Genomic DNA, 14,952 nt, shown 5'->3' on the forward strand with positions numbered 1-14,952 from the left:
TTTTATTTATAAAGCCCTTCGTACATCAGCTGATATCTCAAAGTGCTGTACAGAAACCCAGCCTAAAACCCTAAACAGCAAGCAATGCAGGTGTAGAAGCACGGTGGCTAGGAAAAACTCCCTAGAAAGGCCAAAACCTAGGAAGAAATCTAGAGAGGAACCAGGCTATGTGGGGTGGCCAGTCCTCTTCTGGCTGTGCCGGGGGGAGATTATAACAGAACATGGCCAAGATGTTCAAATGTTCATAAATGACCAGCATGGTCAAATAATAGTAAGGCAGAACAGTTGAAACTGGAGCAGCAGCATGGCCAGGTGGACTGAGGACAGCAAGGAGTCATCATGTCAGGTAGTCCTGGGGCATGGTCCTAGGGTTCAGGTCAGTTGAAACTGGAGCAGCAGCATGGCCAGGTGGACTGGGGACAGCGAGGAGCCATCATGTCAGGTAGTCCTGTGGCATGGTCCTAGGGCTCAGGTCCTCCGAGAGAGAGAAAGAAAGAAGGAGAGAATTAGAGAACGCACACTTAGATTCACCCAGGACACCGAATAGGACAGGAGAAGTACTCCAGATATAACAAACTGACCCTAGCCCCCGACACAAACTACTGCAGCATAAATACTGGAGGCTGAGACAGGAGGGTTCAGGAGACACTGTGGCCCCATTCGAGGACACCCCCGGACAGTGCCAAACAGGAAGGATATAACCCCACCCACTTTGCCAAAGCACAGCCCGCACACCACTAGAGGGATATCTTCAACCACCAACTTACCATCCTGAGACAAGGCTGAGTATAGCCCACAAAGATCTCCGCCACGGCACAACCCAAGGGGGGCGCCAACCCAGACAGGATGACCACAACAGTAAATCAACCCACTCAGGTGACGCACCCCCTGCAGGGACGGCATGAGAGAGCCCCAGTAAGCCAGTGACTCAGCCCCTGTAATAGGGTTAGAGGCAGAGAATCCCAGTGGAAAGAGGGGAACTGGCCAGGCAGAGACAGCAAGGGCGGTTCGTTGCTCCAGAGCCTTTCCGTTCACCTTCCCACTCCTGGGCCAGACTACACTCAATCATATGACCCACTGAAGAGATGAGTCTTCAGTAAAGACTTAAAGGTTGAGACCGAGTTTGCGTCTCTGACATGGGTAGGCAGGCCGTTCCATAAAAATGGAGCTGCTCTCCTCTGACTGTCCTCCTCCCTCCTCTGACTGTCCTCCTCCCTCCCCTGACTACCCTCCTCCCTCCTCTGACTGTCCTCCTCCCTCCCCTGACTGTCCTCCTCCCTCCTCTGACTGTCCTCCTCCCTCCCCTGACTGTCCTCCTCCCTCCCCTGACTACCCTCCTCCCTCCTCTGACTGTCCTCCTCCCTCCCCTGACTGTCCTCCTCCCTCCCCTGACTACCCTCCTCCCTCCTCTGACTGTCCTCCTCCCTCCCCTGACTGTCCTCCTCCCTCCCCTGACTACCCTCCTCCCTCCTCTGACTGTCCTCCTCCCTCCTCTGACTGTCCTCCTCCCTCCCCTGACTGTCCTCCTCCCTCCCCCTGACTACCCTCCTCCCTCCTCTGACTGTCCTCCTCCCTCCTCTGACTGTCCTCCTCCCTCCCCTGACTGTCCTCCTCCCTCCCCTGACTGTCCTCCTCCCTCCTCTGACTGTCCTCCTCCCTCCTCTGACTGCTCTCCTCTGACTGTCCTCCTCCCTCCTCTGACTGTCCTCCTCCCTCCTCTGACTGTCCTCCTCCCTCCCCTGACTGTCCTCCTCCCTCCTCTGACTGTCCTCCTCCCTCCCCTGACTGTCCTCCTCCCTCCCCTGACTACCCTCCTCCCTCCTCTGACTGTCCTCCTCCTCCCTCCCCTGACTGTCCTCCTCCCTCCTCTGACTGTCCTCCTCCCTCCCCTAACTGCCCTCCTCCCCTCCCCTCTGCCTCCCTCCTCCCTCCGGCTCTGCCTCCCTCCTCCCTCTTTCATATGTTGAAGTAAAGCTCCTCTCTTTCCACTCGGTTGACACAATAACACCTAGCTGTGGTCCTTGGGGTCTTGGAGTTAATCTCCTCTCCTCTTCTCTTCTCTCCTCTCCATGACACAACAACACAACACCTACCAGTGCTCCCATAGGGTCCCTTGTCTAAGCCAGTAGCCGGCAGCACAACCACTGTCCTTGCTAACTAATTTGACACACACCCTCCCCTCTCTCCTGCCCTCCTCTCCTCCTCTCTTACCTCCCCTCATCTCCTCGTCCCCTCTCCTTCCCTCTCTCCATTCTCCTATCCTCCTCGCCTCCTCTCTCACCCCCCCTCATCTCCTCCCCTCTTTCCTGCCCTCCTCCTCCTCTCTCCTACCATCCTCTCCTCTTCCTCCCCTTCTAACCTCTCCTTTCCTCCTCCACTCTCTCCTTCACTCCTCGCCTCCTCCATCTTCCCTCCCCTTCTCTCCATCCCTCCTCTCCTCTCTCCAGGCACCAGGGCTGCAGGACTTGAAGAACCCACACCAGTGACATCTTTACAGCAGGGGCAGCAGGAGGCAAAACACAGGACACACTCCTCATTAGTCACGAGCCACGCTCCCCCAAGGTGTACTTCCCCAGCCTTATGGGTCCTGGTCTAAAATAGTGCACTATAGAGGGAATAGGGTGCCATAGGGCTCTGGTCTAAAATAGTGCACTATATAGGGAATAGAGTGCCATAGGGTCCTGGTCTAAAGTAGTCCACTATATAGGGAATAGGGTGCCATAGGGCTCTGGTCTAAAATAGTGCACTATATAGGGAATATAGTGCCATAGGGTCCTGGTCTAAAGTAGTGCACTACATAGGGAGTAGAGTGCCATAGGGTCCTTATCTAAAGTAGTGCACTACATAGGGAATAGAGTGCCATAGGGTCCTGGTCTAAAGTAGTGCACTACATAGGGAGTAGAGTGCCATAGGGTCCTGATCTAAAGTAGTGCACTACATAGGGAATAGAGTGCCATAGGGTCCTGGTCTAAAGTAGTGCATTTACATAGGGAATAGGGTGCCATTTGGGACACAACATGTATAACATCTTAACCTGCTCTACTCCTGAGCTTATTCCACTGCTTCACCATGTAGGGATGGTTGGTCTCAGGGTGGGAACTCTTCACCATATAGGGATGGTTGGTCTCAGGGTGGGAACTCTTCACCATATAGGGATGGTTGGTCTCAGGGTGGGAACTCTTCACCATATAGGGATGGTTGGTCTCAGGGTGGGAACTCTTCACCATATAGGGATGGTTGGTCTCAGGGTGGGAACTCTTCACCATATAGGGATGGTTGGTCTCAGGGTGGGAACTCTTCCTCTTCACCATATAGGGATGGTTGGTCTCAGGGTGGGAACCCTTCACCATATAGGGATGGTTGGTCTCAGGGTGGGAACTCTTCACCATATAGGGATGGTTGGTCTCAGGGTGGGAACTCTTCCTCTTCACCATATAGGGATGGTTGGTCTCAGGGTGGGAACTCTTCACCATATAGGGATGGTTGGTCTCAGGGTGGGAACTCTTCACCATATAGGGATGGTTGGTCTCAGGGTGGGAACTCTTCACCATATAGGGATGGTTGGTCTCAGGGTGGGAACTCTTCCTCTTCACCATGTAGGGATGGTTGGTCTCAGGGTGGGAACTCTTCACCATATAGGGATGGTTGGTCTCAGGGTGGGAACTCTTCACCATGTAGGGATGGTTGGTCTTAGGGTGGGAACTCTTCACCATATAGGGATGGTTGGTCTCAGGGTGGGAACTCTTCACCATATAGGGATGGTTGGTCTCAGGGTGGGAACTCTTCACCATATAGGGATGGTTGGTCTCAGGGTGGGAACTCTTCACCATATAGGGATGGTTGGTCTCAGGGTGGGAACTCTTCCTCTTCACCATATAGGGATGGTTGGTCTCAGGGTGGGAACTCTTCCTCTTCACCATGTAGGGATGGTTGGTCTCAGGGTGGGAACTCTTCACCATATAGGGATGGTTGGTCTCAGGGTGGGAACTCTTCCTCTTCACCATATAGGGATGGTTGGTCTCAGGGTGGGAACTCTTCCTCTTCACCATATAGGGATGGTTGGTCTCAGGGTGGGAACTCTTCCTCTTCACCATATAGGGATGGTTGGTCTCAGGGTGGGAACTCTTCACCATATAGGGATGGTTGGTCTCAGGGTGGGAACTCTTCCTCTTCACCATATAGGGATGGTTGGTCTCAGGGTGGGAACTCTTCACCATATAGGGATGGTTGGTCTCAGGGTGGGAACTCTTCACCATATAGGGATGGTTGGTCTCAGGGTGGGAACTCTTCACCATATAGGGATGGTTGGTCTCAGGGTGGGAACTCTTCACCATATAGGGATGGTTGGTCTCAGGGTGGGAACTCTTCACCATATAGGGATGGTTGGTCTCAGGGTGGGAACTCTTCCTCTTCACCATATAGGGATGGTTGGTCTCAGGGTGGGAACTCTTCACCATATAGGGATGGTTGGTCTCAGGGTGGGAACTCTTCACCATATAGGGATAGTTGGTCTCATGGTGGGAACTCTTCCCCTTCACCATATAGGGATGGTTGGTCCCAGGGTGGGAACTCTTCACCATATAGCGATGGTTGGTCTCAGGGTGGGAACTCTTCACCATATAGGGATGGTTGGTCTCAGGGTGGGAACTCTTCACCATATAGGGATGGTTGGTCTCAGGGTGGGAACTCTTCACCATATAGGGATGGTTGGTCTCAGGGTGGGAACACTTCACCATATAGGGATGGTTGGTCTCAGGGTGGGAACTCTTCACCATATAGGGATAGTTGGTCTCATGGTGGGAACCCTTCCTCTTCACCATATAGGGATGGTTGGTCCCAGGGTGGGAACTCTTCACCATATAGCGATGGTTGGTCTCAGGGTGGGAACTCTTCACCATATAGGGATGGTTGGTCTCAGGGTGGGAACTCTTCCTCTTCACCATATAGGGATGGTTGGTCTCAGGGTGGGAACTCTTCACCATATAGGGATGGTTGGTCTCAGGGTGGGAACTCTTCACTATATAGGGATGGTTGGTCTCAGGGTGGGAACTCTTCACCATATAGGGATGGTTGGTCTCAGGGTGGGAACGCTTCCTCTTCACCATATAGGGATGGTTGGTCTCAGGGTGGGAACTCTTCACCATATAGGGATGGTTGGTCTCAGGATGGGAACTCTTCCTCTTCACCATATAGGGATGGTTGGTCTCAGGGTGGGAACTCTTCCTCTTCACCATATAGGGATGGTTGGTCTCAGGGTGGGAACTCTTCACCATATAGGGATGGTTGGTCTCAGGGTGGGAACTCTTCACCATATAGGGATGGTTGGTCTCAGGGTGGGAACTCTTCACCATATATAATATAATAATAATATAATAATAATATATGCCATTTAGCAGACGCTTTTATCCAAAGCGACTTACAGTCATGTGTGCATACATTCTACGTATGGGTGGTCCCGGGGATCGAACCCACTACCCTGGCGTTACAAGCGCCATACAAGCGCCATGCTCTACCAACTGAGCTACAGGGATGGTTGGTCTCAGGGTGGGAACTCTTCACCATATAGGGATGGTTGGTCTCAGGGTGGGAACTCTTCACCATATAGGGATGGTTGGTCTCAGGGTGGGAACTCTTCACCATATAGGGATGGTTGGTCTCAGGGTGGGAACTCTTCACCATATAGGGATGGTTGGTCTCAGGGTGGGAACTCTTCACCATATAGGGATAGTTGGTCTCATGGTGGGAACTCTTCCTCTTCACCATATAGGGATGGTTGGTCCCAGGGTGGGAACTCTTCACCATATAGCGATGGTTGGTCTCAGGGTGGGAACTCTTCACCATATAGGGATGGTTGGTCTCAGGGTGGGAACTCTTCACCATATAGGGATGGTTGGTCTCAGGGTGGGAACTCTTCACCATATAGGGATGGTTGGTCTCAGGGTGGGAACTCTTCACCATATAGGGATGGTTGGTCTCAGGGTGGGAACTCTTCACCATATAGGGATAGTTGGTCTCATGGTGGGAACTCTTCCTCTTCACCATATAGGGATGGTTGGTCCCAGGGTGGGAACTCTTCACCATATAGCGATGGTTGGTCTCAGGGTGGGAACTCTTCACCATATAGGGATGGTTGGTCTCAGGGTGGGAACTCTTCCTCTTCACCATATAGGGATGGTTGGTCTCAGGGTGGGAACTCTTCACCATATAGGGATGGTTGGTCTCAGGGTGGGAACTCTTCACCATATAGGGATGGTTGGTCTCAGGGTGGGAACTCTTCACCATATAGGGATGGTTGGTCTCAGGGTGGGAACTCTTCACCATATAGGGATGGTTGGTCTCAGGGTGGGAACTCTTCCTCTTCACCATATAGGGATGGTTGGTCTCAGGGTGGGAACTCTTCACCATATAGGGATGGTTGGTCTCAGGGTGGGAACTCTTCCTCTTCACCATATAGGGATGGTTGGTCTCAGGGTGGGAACTCTTCCTCTTCACCATATAGGGATGGTTGGTCTCAGGGTGGGAACTCTTCACCATATAGGGATGGTTGGTCTCAGGGTGGGAACTCTTCCTCTTCCTCACCATATAGGGATGGTTGGTCTCAGGGTGGGAACTCTTCCTCTTCACCATATAGGGATGGTTGGTCTCAGGGTGGGAACTCTTCACCATATAGGGATGGTTGGTCTCAGGGTGGGAACTCTTCACCATATAGGGATGGTTGGTCTCAGGGTGGGAACTCTTCACCATATAGGGATGGTTGGTCTCAGGGTGGGAACTCTTCCTCTTCACCATATAGGGATGGTTGGTCCCAGGGTGGGAACTCTTCCTCTTCACCATATAGGGATAGTTGGTCCCAGGGTGGGAACTCTTCACCATACAGGGATGGTTGGTCTCACGGTGGGAACTCTTCCTCTTCACCATGTAGGGATGGTTGGTCTCAGGGTGGGAACTCTTCACCATATAGGGATGGTTGGTCTCAGAGTGGGAACTCTTCACCATATAGGGATGGTTGGTCTCAGGGTGGGAACTCTTCACCATATAGGGATGGTTGGTCTCAGGGTGGGAACTCTTCACCATATAGGGATGGTTGGTCCCAGGGTTGTCATGTTTTGTCATTAATTATCATGTCTTGTCCCTGTGCTTCCCCTTTTATTCGTTTCCCTCTGCTGGTCTTATTAGGTTCTTTCCCTCTTTCTATCCCTCTCTCTCCCCCTCCCTCTCTCACTCTCTCGCTCTCTCTTCTCTCTATCGTTCCGTTCCTGCTCCCAGCTGTTCCTATTCCCCTAATCATCATTTAGTCTTCCCACACCTGTTCCCGATCCTTTTCCCTGATTAGAGTCCCTATTTATCTCCTTGTTTGCCGTACCTGCCCTGTCGGATCCTCATCTATAATTCACCGTGCTGTGTCTATGTTTTGCCCTGTCGTGTCGTGTTTCCCTCAGATGCTGCGTGGTGAGCAGGTGTCTGAGTCTGCTAGGTTCAAGTGCCTTCCCGAGGCAACCTGCAGTTCTCGATCAAGTCTCCTGTCTGTTCTCGTCTTTACGAGTAGTATTATGCTTTTTGTTTTGTAAAGTTTCTTTCTGGATTAAAAACTCTGTTTTCGCCAAGTCGCTTTTGGGTCCTCATTCACCTGCATAACAGAAGGATCCGACCAAGGAATGGACCCAGCGACTACAGAGGCTCGTAACACTGCCGTCGAGATCCAAGGAGCCATGCTCGGCAGACACGAGCAGGAATTGTCTGCTGCTCGCCATGCCATGGAGAACCTGGCCGCTCAGGTTTCCGACCTCTCTGGACAGTTCCAGAGTCTTCGTCTCGTGCCACCTGTTACTTCCTGGCCTGCCGAGCCTCCAGAACCTAGGGTTAATAACCCACCTTGCTACTCCGGGCAGCCCACTGAGTGCCGCTCCTTTCTCACCCAGTGTGAGATTGTGTTCTCTCTCCAACCCAACACATACTCTAGAGAGAGAGCTCGGGTTGCTTACGTCATTTCACTCCTTACTGGCCGGGCCCGAGAGTGGGGCACAGCTATCTGGGAGGCAAGGGCTGATTGTTCTAACAATTACCAGAACTTTAAAGAGGAGATGATTCGGGTTTTTGACCGTTCAGTTTTTGGTGGGGAGGCTTCTAGGGCCCTGGCTTCCCTATGCCAAGGTGATCGATCCATAACGGATTACTCTATAGAGTTTCGTACTCTTGCTGCCTCTAGTGACTGGAACGAGCCGGCGCTGCTCGCTCGTTTTCTGGAGGGACTCCACACAGTGGTCAAAGATGAGATTCTCTCTCGGGAGGTTCCCTCCAGTGTGGACTCTTTGATTGCTCTCGCCATCCGCATAGAACGACGGGTAGATCTTCGTCACCAGGCTCGTGGAAGAGAGCTCGCATCAACGGTGTTTCCCTGCTCCGCATCGCAACCATCTCCCTCCTCTGGCTCTGAGACTGAGCCCATGCAGCTGGGAGGATTCGCATCTCGACTAAGGAGAGGGAACGGAGGATCACCAACCGCCTGTGCCTCTATTGCGGATTTGATGGACATTTTGTTAATTCATGTCCAGTAAGAGGCCAGAGCCCATCAGTAAGCGGAGGGCTACTGGTGAGCGCTACTACTCAGGTCTCTTCATCTAGATCCTGTACTACTATGTCGGTCCATCTACGCTGGACCGGTTCGGGTGCTACATGCAGTGCCTTGATTGACTCTGGGGCTGAGGGTTGTTTCATGGACGAAGCATGGGTTCGGAAACATAACATTCCTTTCAGACCGTTAGACAAGCCTACGCCCATGTTTGCCTTAGATGGTAGTCATCTTCCCAGTATCAGATTTGAGACACTACCTTTAACTCTCACAGTATCTGGTAACCACAGTGAGACTATTTCTTTTTTGATTTTTCGTTCACCTTTCACACCTGTTGTTTTGGGTCATCCCTGGCTAGTATGTCATAATCCTTCTATTAATTGGTCTTGTAATTCTATCCTATCCTGGAACGTATCTTGTCATGTGAAGTGCTTAATGTCTGCCATCCCTCCCATTTCTTCTGTCCCCACTTCTCAGGAGGAACCTGGCGATTTGACAGGAGTGCCGGAGGAATATCATGATCTGCGCACGGTCTTCAGTCGGTCCCGAGCCAACTCCCTTCCTCCTCACCGGTCGTATGATTGTAGTATTGATCTCCTTCCGGGGACCACTCCTCCTCGGGGTAGACTATACTCTCTGTCGGCTCCCGAACGTAAGGCTCTCGAGGATTATTTATCTGTGTCTCTTGACGCCGGTACCATAGTGCCTTCTTCCTCTCCGGCCGGGGCGGGGTTCTTTTTGTTAAGAAGAAGGACGGTACTCTGCGCCCCTGTGTGGATTATCGAGGCTGAATGACATAACGGTTAAGAATCGTTATCCGCTTCCCCTTATGTCATCAGCCTTCGAGATTCTGCAGGGAGCCAGGTGCTTTACTAAGTTGGACCTTCGTAACGCTTACCATCTCGTGCGCATCAGAGAGGGGGACGAGTGGAAAACGGCGTTTAACACTCCGTTAGGGCATTTTGAGTACCGGGTTCTGCCGTTTGGTCTCGCCAATGCGCCAGCTGTTTTTCAGGCATTAGTTAATGATGTTCTGAGAGACATGCTGAACATCTTTGTTTTTGTCTATCTTGACGATATCCTGATTTTTTCACCGTCACTCGAGATTCATGTTCAGCACGTTCGACGTGTTCTACAGCGCCTTTTAGAGAATTGTCTCTACGTAAAGGCTGAGAAGTGCTCTTTTCATGTCTCCTCCGTTACTTTTCTCGGTTCCGTTATTTCCGCTGAAGGCATTCAGATGGATTCCGCTAAGGTCCAAGCTGTCAGTGATTGGCCCGTTCCAAGGTCACGTGTCGAGTTGCAGCGCTTTTTAGGTTTCGCTAATTTCTATCGGCGTTTCATTCGTAATTTCGGTCAAGTTGCTGCCCCTCTCACAGCTCTTACTTCTGTCAAGACGTGTTTTAAGTGGTCCGGTTCCGCCCAGGGAGCTTTTGATCTTCTAAAAGAACGTTTTACGTCCGCTCCTATCCTCGTTACTCCTGACGTCACTAGACAATTCATTGTCGAGGTTGACGCTTCAGAGGTAGGCGTGGGAGCCATTCTATCCCAGCGCTTCCAGTCTGACGATAAGGTTCATCCTTGCGCTTATTTTTCTCATCGCCTGTCGCCATCTGAGCGCAACTATGATGTGGGTAACCGTGAACTGCTCGCCATCCGCTTAGCCCTAGGCGAATGGCGACAGTGGTTGGAGGGCGACCGTTCCTTTTGTCGTTTGGACAGACCATAAGAACCTTGAGTACATCCGTTCTGCCAAACGACTTAATGCCCGTCAAGCTCGTTGGGCGTTGTTTTTCGCTCGTTTCGAGTTTGTGATTTCTTACCGTCCGGGTAGCAAGAACACCAAGCCTGATGCCTTATCCCGTCTGTTTAGTTCTTCTGTGGCTTCTACTGATCCCGAGGGATTCTTCCTTATGGGCGTGTTGTCGGGTTGACAGTCTGGGGAATTGAAAGACAGGTTAAGCAAGCACTCACGCACACTGCGTCGCCGCGCGCTTGTCCTAGTAACCTCCTTTTCGTTCCTGTTTCCACTCGTCTGGCTGTTCTTCAGTGGGCTCACTCTGCCAAGTTAGCTGGTCATCCCGGTGTTCGAGGCACTCTTGCGTCTATTCGCCAGCGCTTTTGGTGGCCGACTCAGGAGCGTGACACGCGCCGTTTCGTGGCTGCTTGTTCGGACTGCGCGCAGACTAAGTCGGGTAACTCTCCTCCTGCCGGTCGTCTCAGACCGCTCCCCATTCCTTCTCGACCATGGTCTCACATCGCCCTAGACTTCATTACCGGTCTGCCTTTGTCTGCGGGGAAGACTGTGATTCTTACGGTTGTCGATAGGTTCTCTAAGGCGGCACATTTCATTCCCCTCGCTAAACTTCCTTCCGCTAAGGAGACGGCACAAATCATTATCGAGAATGTGTTCAGAATTCATGGCCTCCCGTTAGACGCCGTTTCAGACAGAGGCCCGCAATTCACGTCACAGTTTTGGAGGGAGTTCTGTCGTTTGATTGGTGCGTCCGTCAGTCTCTCTTCCGGGTTTCATCCCCAGTCTAACGGTCAAGCAGAGAGGGCCAATCAGACGATTGGTCGCATACTACACAGCCTTTCTTTCAGAAACCCTGCGTCTTGGGCAGAACAGCTCCCCTGGGCAGAATACGCTCACAACTCGCTTCCTTCGTCTGCTACCGGGTTATCTCCGTTTCAGAGTAGTCTGGGTTACCAGCCTCCTCTGTTCTCATCCCAGCTTGCCGAGTCCAGCGTTCCCTCCGCTCAAGCGTTTGTCCAACGTTGTGAGCGCACCTGGAGGAGGGTGAGGTCTGCACTTTGCCGCTACAGGGCACAGACTGTGAGAGCCGCCAATAAACGCAGGATTAAGAGTCCAAGGTATTGTTGCGGCCAGAGAGTGTGGCTTTCCACTCGCAACCTTCCTCTTACGACAGCTTCTCGTAAGTTGACTCCGCGGTTCATTGGTCCGTTCCGTGTCTCCCAGGTCGTCAATCCTGTCGCTGTGCGACTGCTTCTTCCGCGACATCTTCGTCGCGTCCATCCTGTCTTCCATGTCTCCTGTGTCAAGCCCTTTCTTCGCACCCCCGTTCGTCTTCCCTCCCCCCCTCCCGTCCTTGTCGAGAGCGCACCTATTTACAAGGTACATAAGATCATGGACATGCGTTCGCGGGGACGGGGTCACCAATACTTAGTGGATTGGGAGGGTTACGGTCCTGAGGAGAGGAGTTGGGTTCCGTCTCGGGACGTGCTGGACCGTTCGCTCATTGATGATTTCCTCCGTTGCCGCCAGGATTCCTCCTCGAGTGCGCCAGGAGGCGCTCGGTGAGTGGGGGGGGTACTGTCATGTTTTGTCATTAATTATCATGTCTTGTCCCTGTGCTTCCCCTTTTATTCGTTTCCCTCTGCTGGTCTTATTAGGTTCTTTCCCTCTTTCTATCCCTCTCTCTCCCCCTCCCTCTCTCACTCTCTCGCTCTCTCTTCTCTCTATCGTTCCGTTCCTGCTCCCAGCTGTTCCTATTCCCCTAATCATCATTTAGTCTTCCCACACCTGTTCCCGATCCTTTTCCCTGATTAGAGTCCCTATTTCTCTCCTTGTTTGCCGTACCTGCCCTGTCGGATCCTCATCTATAATTCACCGTGCTGTGTCTATGTTTTGCCCTGTCGTGTCGTGTTTCCCTCAGATGCTGCGTGGTGAGCAGGTGTCTGAGTCTGCTAGGTTCAAGTGCCTTCCCGAGGCAACCTGCAGTTCTCGATCAAGTCTCCTGTCTGTTCTCGTCTTTACGAGTAGTATTATGCTTTTTGTTTTGTAAAGTTTCTTTCTGGATTAAAAACTCTGTTTTCGCCAAGTCGCTTTTGGGTCCTCATTCACCTGCATAACAAGGGTGGGAACTCTTCCATTTTTTACGGTAATGCTGCAATCAGTTGGTTGTAACATTGGATAGATGAAGACATTTCAATATATTTTTGCATGTGGAATTAAAAACATGAGCCGACGCACACCCAGAATAATTAGTTTGTGTTGAGGTGTTGACTAACGGCGAATAAACTATAAACTATCAAAAGAGAGTCATACATGTATATATATAATATATATATAATCTCCCAGTAATGTATTGGGTATTTACCTATGTTTCTGCCTCACTGTGTCTTCTTCAGAGAGAGTGTCATGTTTTGTCATATATTGTCATGTCTTGTCTCTGTGCTTCCCTTCTGTTCGTTTCCCCCTGCTGGTCTTATTAGGTTCTTTCCCTCTTTCTATCCCTCTCTGTCCCCCTCCCTCTCTCCCTCTCTCGTTCTCTCTCTCTATCGTTCCGTTCCTGCTCCCAGCTGTTCCTCATTCTCCTAACTACCTCATTTACTCTTTCACACCTGTCCCCTATTTTGCCCTCTGATTAGAGTCCCTATTTCTCCCTCTGTTTTCCGCTTCTGTCCTTGTCGGATCATTGTTTGATGTTTGCTGTTCTGTGTCCTTGTTCCGCCCTGTCGTGTTTTGCCTTCTTCAGATGCTGCGTGTGAGCAGGTGTCTATGTCAGCTACGGCCTGTGCCTTCCCGAAGCGACCTGCAGTCTGTGGTCGCGTCTCCAGTCGTTCCTCTGACGAGAGGATTTCAGTTTTCCTGTTTTGGATTTACCTAAGATAATATCCAGGATTATCGTTTTTGTTAACAACTGGAATAAAGACTCTGTTTCTGTTAAGTCGCTTTTGGGTCCTCATTCATCAGCATAACAGAGAGTGTATCATAACTCCACCAGTCCTATTTATGATATAATTTACAAAGATTATATGTATATATTTTTTTACATGTTTTTTAATCCATTAGTATTTTTTAGTTATTTTATCTCTATTTAACTAGGCAAGTTAGTTAAGAACAAATTCTTATTGTCAATGACGGCCTGGGAACAGTGGGTTAACTGGTTCAGGGGCAGAAGAACATATTTTTTATCTTGTCAGCTCAGGAATAATTTTGCACGCCCAATTTTTCAGTTTTTGATTTGTTAAAAAAGTTTGAAATATCCAGTAAATGTCGTTCCACTTCATGATTGTGTCCCACTTGTTGTTGATTCTTCACAAAAAAATACAGTTTTATATCTTTATGTTTGAAGCCTGAAATGTGGCAAAAGGTCGCAAAGTTCAAGGGGGCCGAATACTTTCGCAAGGCACTGTATATCTCACTAGGTCAGGATATTAAACTTCCATGTATATCTCACTAGGTCAGGATATTAAACCTCCTCCATGTATATCTCACTAGGTCAGGATATTAAACCTCCTCCATGTATATCTCACTAGGTCAGGATATTAAACCTCCTCCATGTATATCTCACTAGGTCAGGATATTAAACCTCCTCCATGTATATCTCACTAGGTCAGGTATTAAACCTCCTCCATGTATATCTCACTAGGTCAGGGTATTAAACCTCCTCCATGTATATCTCACTAGGTCAGGATATTAAACCTCCTCCATGTATATCTCACTAGGTCAGGATATTAAACCTCCTCCATGTATATCTCACTAGGTCAGGGTATTAAACCTCCTCCATGTATATCTCACTAGGTCAGGATATTAAACCTCCTCCATGTATATCTCACTAGGTCAGGGTATTAAACCTCCTCCATGTATATCTCACTAGGTCAGGATATTAAACCTCCATGTATATCTCACTAGGTCAGGATATTAAACCTCCTCCATGTATATCTCACTAGTTCAGGATATTAAACCTCCTCCATGTATATCTCACTAGGTCAGGATATTAAACCTCCATGTATATCTCACTAGGTCAGGATATTAAACCTCCTCCATGTATATCTCACTAGTTCAGGATATTAAACCTCCTCCATGTATATCTCACTAGGTCAGGATATTAAACCTCCTCCATGTATATCTCACTAGGTCAGGATATTAAACCTCCATGTATATCTCACTAGGTCAGGATATTAAACCTCCTCCATGTATATCTCACTAGTTCAGGATATTAAACCTCCTCCATGTATATCTCACTAGGTCAGGATATTAAACCTCCTCCATGTATATCTCACTAGGTCAGGATATTAAACCTCCTCCATGTATATCTCACTAGGTCAGGGTATTAAACCTCCTCCATGTATATCTCACTAGGTCAGGGTATTAAACCTCCTCCATGTATATCTCACTAGGTCAGGATATTAAACCTCCTCCATGTATATCTCACTAGGTCAGGATATTAAACCTCCTCCATGTATATCTCACTAGGTCAGGGTATTAAACCTCCTCCATGTATATCTCACTAGGTCAGGATATTAAACCTCCTCCATGTATATCTCACTAGGTCAGGGTATTAAACCTCCTCCATGTATATCTCACTAGGTCAGGATATTAAACCTCCTCCATGTATATCTCACTAGGTCAGGAT

The 14,952-nt window shown here is 50.0% G+C and overlaps 1 pseudogene; it reads right to left on the minus strand.

Annotated features, from left to right (window-relative positions):
• Nucleotides 1–2,105, minus strand: part of LOC124035380 — an 84,192-nt pseudogene extending 82,087 nt beyond the window's left edge.
• Between the last annotated feature and the right edge of the window lie 12,847 nt (nucleotides 2,106–14,952).

Source organism: Oncorhynchus gorbuscha, linkage group LG05 (genome assembly GCF_021184085.1).
Source record: "Oncorhynchus gorbuscha isolate QuinsamMale2020 ecotype Even-year linkage group LG05, OgorEven_v1.0, whole genome shotgun sequence".
NCBI lineage: Eukaryota > Metazoa > Chordata > Actinopteri > Salmoniformes > Salmonidae > Oncorhynchus > Oncorhynchus gorbuscha.